The 6,255-nt window shown below is 37.1% G+C and overlaps 1 non-coding gene across 1 annotated transcript; it reads right to left on the minus strand.

Moving 5' to 3' along the window:
• Positions 1 to 5,922: 5,922 nt before the first annotated feature.
• Positions 5,923 to 6,029, minus strand: LOC128292462 (small nucleolar RNA R71). Its single transcript, XR_008282447.1, has one exon. It is a non-coding gene; the product is annotated as a small nucleolar RNA R71 (small nucleolar RNA).
• Positions 6,030 to 6,255: the final 226 nt, after the last annotated feature.

Raw genomic sequence — 6,255 nt, forward strand, 5'->3', positions numbered from 1 at the left:
AGCCATCCTTCTTTTTCATTAATAGTATGGGAGCACTCCATGGCAAAAAGCTTGGTCTCGTAAAACCCTTGTCGGTCAGCTCTTGCAACTGTGATTTCAATTCTTTCAGTTCAGTTGGGGCCATCTTATATGCGACAATAGAGATGGGTGTCGTCCCTAGCATTAGCTCAATACTGAATTCAACTTCTCTAACTAGAGGTAAACCCGGCAATTCCTCTGGAAATACATCTGTATACTCGCACAGAATCGACACTAATTTGATTTTCAATTTGGATTCATTTGTATTCAATATATATGCCAAATAAGCTTCATGTTTTTTTCTCAAATATCTCTGAGCAACCATCGAAGATATCATCATTGGCAATTTCGATATTCCGTGGAAGACGGCAAAGATGTGTGATAGAGGAAAACGCCCGTTTGAATCTTGGGAATAGATTAGAATACAAGTGACATGTCACTAGGATGGTTGAGTTCCGAACTCATTGAGTTGAGTCCGAGTTCTTGAGATGTAACTAGGCATCCGAGCTCGTTGAGTTGAGTCCAAGTTCACTTATGGGCGGGTTACATGGTAGCTTGGCTACATAAGTTCCGCAGGCTATTGAGTTTGTCTAGCTGTGGGTATGGCTATTATGTTCATTAGATCCGTGTATTCGAATTATATTCCGATGTGTTCAATGGGTGAATCTTACGTGAATAAAAAGAAGGCCTAAAACGAAGGTGACATGTTGGTAAGTGTGGTAAATGAAAATTTTACAAGTATGTGCTTAAACCCTAGGGTTGAAAACTTGGTATGATGAAATCGTAGGAAGATATTAAATGTAAATGAAACATGAATATCTTGGTGTTGTTTATGCAAATGATGTTTTATGTGAGATTGTGTGATTATGTTACTTGCTATTTGCATGTGAACTTACTAAGCATTTGTGCTTACTCCCTCCTTTTCTTTCATTGTAGTTTTGACAAGCCGGCTTGAGAATCGGGATAGGTCGAAGACTTGTTCACACTATCCGAAGGCTTAAATTGGTAAAAAGGCTTGTGTATTTTGAATGTAGCATGTATGGCAAAACACTCACTTTGTGTAATTGATCTTATGATATGGATATGGTTTAATAAGAAAAGGGTTTGTAAATGATTAGCCATTGGAATGGCCAATCTAAGTCATAGTTGATTTTATGTATGTTTAAAATGCTATTTAGTCCATGAAAATCCTTAGTAAAGTGAAATTTGCCATAAAATGTAATCGTGACAGCAAGAAGTGATGTAAATTTGAAAAATCATTAAAAATTGTAGAAATGGAATTAAATGATGAGTAAGTTATGAAATTGAAGTTTAATTAGTTTATTTTCATACGGATTGAACAAAGCAGGTATATAAATTATATTTTATTAGATATTTTAATTTTTGTGAAACAGGGCCAGAGTGATTTCTAGATCCCCTATTCTGAGTTTAAAAATTCATCATAAATTGTACAAATATAATTATAAGTCATAATTTATATGTAAACATTCCTTATTGAGTCTAGTTTTAAGGTAAACAAACTTCATAGTTATTGAAATTCAGTACAGAGAGATATCTGATTTGTAATATACAGATGTCAGAGCAGTCAAACCCTGAAACATGGGAGAATTTAACTAATAAACTGTACTAATTGGCTTGACCAAAAATTGTAGAAACAAATTAGTAAATTGATATATGAGTCTAGTTTTAGGGAAAATTTATAGAATTGGATTTTGAGTTTAGGAACTTGAGATATGAATTTTTAAGCGACTGTGACGCAGATTGCTAGCTTGACTGGAAATTTTAAAAATAAATTGTTTAAGCTGTTTAAGTAATGAATTAAGTCTGTTAACACCTCGTGTTTGACTCCGGCGACGGTCTCGGGTACGGGGCATTACATTCCTTATGTTCTATTCGATGAATCTTTCACTAATTTATTTCTTTCGAAATTCCTCTTGAAAGAATTCCCAAATAGCTCTTTCTGGTGGTACTACAGATATCAGTGTTCTCCACCAGTGATACGTCGCATCTCTCAACAGGGATATGGCAGATTTTAAGCACTTCTCGTGTGTACATGACAATTCATCAAATACCCGTATCGATTTCTCTAACCCGAACTCTGCTCTTTCGGGGTCATCATTGGCATTTACCCTAAATTCTTCAACATCTTGTTTCTGAATTCTATCAATGGATGTTCTAGTAAATCTCATGAAATCCATATGTTGAGGCATTACAGGTCCGCTTGAGGATTTGGGGGAGGTGGGGGGGTTGAGCATTTGGGTTCATTTGAACGAACTCCATATACCATGCATTCATCATGTGGAGGAAGACCTTTCTGCCTCTTTCTCCTCTACTGACAGTTTCGGGCCTACTTTCAAATGGCACTGCTCCTTTCGCTGGAGCAGGCATATTACTTTCTACGTAATCCGCCACTACTCTGTCGGGATCCATTTGCTATATGAAAACACATTTTAATATTGTCAAGAGTCGTCACACTATCATTATTTATATGTATATATACATATGGCATGTATAGCTAGACTCAAATACGCTAGGTTAGTCCGAGAATCGACTAAACCATAGCTTTGATACCACTAAATGTAACACCCCTTACCCGTACCCAATATCAGGACAAGGTACGAGGCATTACCGTACATAATCAAGGCATTTCCAGAAAATACTTGTCATGAAATTTCATTCCAAATTAAAACCGAACAAACAAAGTCATATTGTGCTTATTATGGACCTATGAGGTCTAAAACATACATTAAAAGAAATCTAGAACTAAACCGAGAACTTAAGAAAATTCTAAGAAAATTTCTAGGTTTAAACCTCAAACATCCATGCGGAGGCAATGAACACGCCCGTGTGCATTGGGACACGCCCGTGCCCTTACCCGTGTGGAATTACTAAAATTTATTTTTCATTTCAAACCTACAGGGCTTTTCACACGGCTGAGCACATGCCCTTATCCCTCAGACGGTCTAAACACGCCCGTGTCATCGTCTGTGTCCAAAAACCTTGATATTCTATTAATGACATCAGCATTCACTTAGGGGCATACGTCCAAGGCACAGGCCCATGTCCTCTACACGGTCGTGTCTCTACCCATGTGTTTACTACCATGCATACTAACTTAGAAATTTTAGGTGCAGGGGACACACGGCCATTCAACACGCCCATTGGGCAGACCGTGTGTCACACACGGTCTAGACACATGCCCGTGTGTCTACCTGTGTGGACCATTTAAAGGCTATTTTCCAAGCCAATAGTCACCCACAATCACTCATACATTCAAACATACTTTATAACATGCAACATGACATATTCAAGCACTCAAATATTCCACACCATGACACTCTCACATCTTCGTAAAGTTATCCTATTGCACATTCATTTGTTACACTATTTAGAGGCATTCCACACCAATTTCATGCATTATTAATCTTGTTATCATGACTTCAAATTGTGCATTCATACTTATAGTCATTTTAAGCCATTAGGTCACCCCTTGTCCTTTAGCACCCAATTCATACTTTACCATACATTCATCGATAAACAACAAATCACATCATTATCCTGCACTCACCAAGCAATAACATATCCTACCATCAAAACACTAGCACATGCATGCATGGGTAATTAGATTACAACCCAAATGATCAAATATAAGCCATGTCACATTGCCATTACAAAATAAATCATCATTATCATAGGCCTTCACAATTTGGCCAAATAACATGACACATGTCAAAAAATGACGAAGTTTCCTATACGTGCCATACTCAAAGTAATAATTCACTATACCTAATAATCTTTTGAAGTGTGATCGAATACTGATAAACTGTAATGTGTACATATTTTTATCCCATGCTTAGCACATTTAAGGATGATTTCTTATTAGATTTGGCGAATTTGATGCTTCTAATCTTTTAATTTCATGTTTTATACTTAGGTGAGCATAGGAGAGTAAAAAGAGCGAGAAACGGGCCAAAAATGGAGAAAATGGGCCAACACGGGAAATCAACACGGCCTGGACTTCCTCACACAGGTAGGCCACACGTCCATGTCCATTTGGTAGAATTGAAGCATGACTCACATGGGTAGACCACACGCCCATGCCTATTTAACAGCATTGACCACGGTCTGAAGCAATCGTACACTAGCGTGTCACACGGGCGTGTCCCTGTCGAGCCCAAGTATAGTCCTATTCGGAAAAGGCCACTTTTGAGGGCTCTTAGGAATTCTAAAGCCTATTTAAACACCTGAGGAGGCACTTAGAAGACACACAGAGTAGGAGGCAAGGAATTACTCAAGGAAAGCCGATTGATCCATCTCAGAAGTCGGATTCATCGTCAAGACTAAAGATCTCCCTTCAATTTCCTTCAGGAGTTTTGGGTTTTCTTTATGTTTTGTTATTTTTATTCTTTTAAGATGTTTTCTTTCATAATTATGAACAAAACCCCCTAAATACCTAAGGGGAATGAAACCTAAGATGGATCTTGTTATTATTATCTGGATTGTATGATAAATATTTGACTTGTTCTTAATTCTTGTTTTAATATTCCAGGATATTGATTCAAGTTAATGCGCTTATTCAAAGAAGCAAAAGTCCCTGTCTAACAGTAAATTTGTCATAATTAAGTGGAGTTGATTGCACGCCAAGAGATAGGGTGACAAGATTTTGCCGGATTAGGGTGAAACCTAATAAGGGAGTCCATAGATCGAGTTAGTGCAACACTAGGATGTTAATTAGAAAGAGATTTTAATTAATCAACCTAGGGTTAGACGTTATTAGTCTCAAGAGAGATAATAATATAACTTAGGGATCTTACGGATCAAGTCAAATGAATAAATCGTCTGATTCAGAGGTAAATAACAAGTGAAATCTAGGTGGATTTTTCCTTGGGTATTGTCTTAATCAATCAAGTTTTCCTAAAAGCTTTTCCCCAATTTTCTCTCTATGCACCCTTAGTTTAGTTAATTAGTTTACATAAACAAATCCCTTAATTTTTAGGCTAGATAATAAAAAGAAAGTAATTACTAGTACCCTTGGTTCCTTTGGGTTCGACAATCCGGTTTTGCTAAAGCTATACTATTGTCGATAGATACGCTTGCCTTCATCATGATAATAGTTACTTTCAAGAATGATTAATTATGAATTTTTAAAACGTGTCACGAATATCACATATCAAGTTTTTGGTGCCGTTACTGAGGATCGAAGATATTACGAACACACGATTTTTATTACTTTAGCCATTTTACTTTCTTTGCAATTTAAATTTTTATTTTCTTTTCTAATTTTCTCTTTTATCCGCTTCTGGTAGATTTTTTTTTATAGTGTATAACTAGAAGAATCCAGTCGGCACCATTACATTTTGATAGTGAGATTGATCGCACAACTCGTAGAAACCGAAGAAAAATAAGGAGAAGCTTAAGATACACAGAGGAAGAGCAAGAGGACAATATTCAAACCACAACCAAGGAGATGGCTGAAAATCGGGAAAATTCGCTACCTCTAGCGATTGTCGCTGATCCAGTAAATCAGAATCCTATTCCACGCACTATGTATGATTGTGCTAAAACAAATTTTACAGGAACTAAGTCGAGTATAGTTAGGCCCGTTATTGCTGCAAATAATTTTGAACTGAAACCTAACACGATTCAAATGATACAGCAATTTGTTCAGTTTGATGGTTTGCAGGATAATGATCCAAACAATCACCTGGCGAATTCTCTGGAGTTTTGCGACACATTTAAAATTAATGGCGTTTCAGACAATGCCATACGCCTTCGGTTATTTCCCTTTCATTTAGGAATAAGGCTAAACAGTGGTTGAGCTCATTACCACGAGGGTCAATCACTACTTGGGAACAAATGACTGAAAAGTTTTTACTAGAATATTTTTCGCCGGCTAGAACAGCTAAAGTAAGGAATGATATCTCTTCTTTTGTGCTGATGGATCTAGAAACACTCTACGATGCATGGGAGAGATACAAAGATCTATTGAGAAGGTTCCCTCACCATGGGCTACCACTCTGGCTACAGGTTCAAACTTTTCACAATGACCTAAATCCTTCAACTAGACAGATGGTTGATGCAGCCGCTGGTGGGACTATTAATAATAAGACACGTGAGGATGCTTATGAATTTATAGAAGAGATGTCGCTGAATAATTATCAGTGGAAAGTCATGAGGACAAAAACAACGAAAGCAGTTGGTACTTTTAACGTCAATTCGGTCACCATGCTCTCTAAT

This window comes from Gossypium arboreum, chromosome 4, assembly GCF_025698485.1.
Source record: "Gossypium arboreum isolate Shixiya-1 chromosome 4, ASM2569848v2, whole genome shotgun sequence".
NCBI classification, from domain to species: domain Eukaryota; kingdom Viridiplantae; phylum Streptophyta; class Magnoliopsida; order Malvales; family Malvaceae; genus Gossypium; species Gossypium arboreum.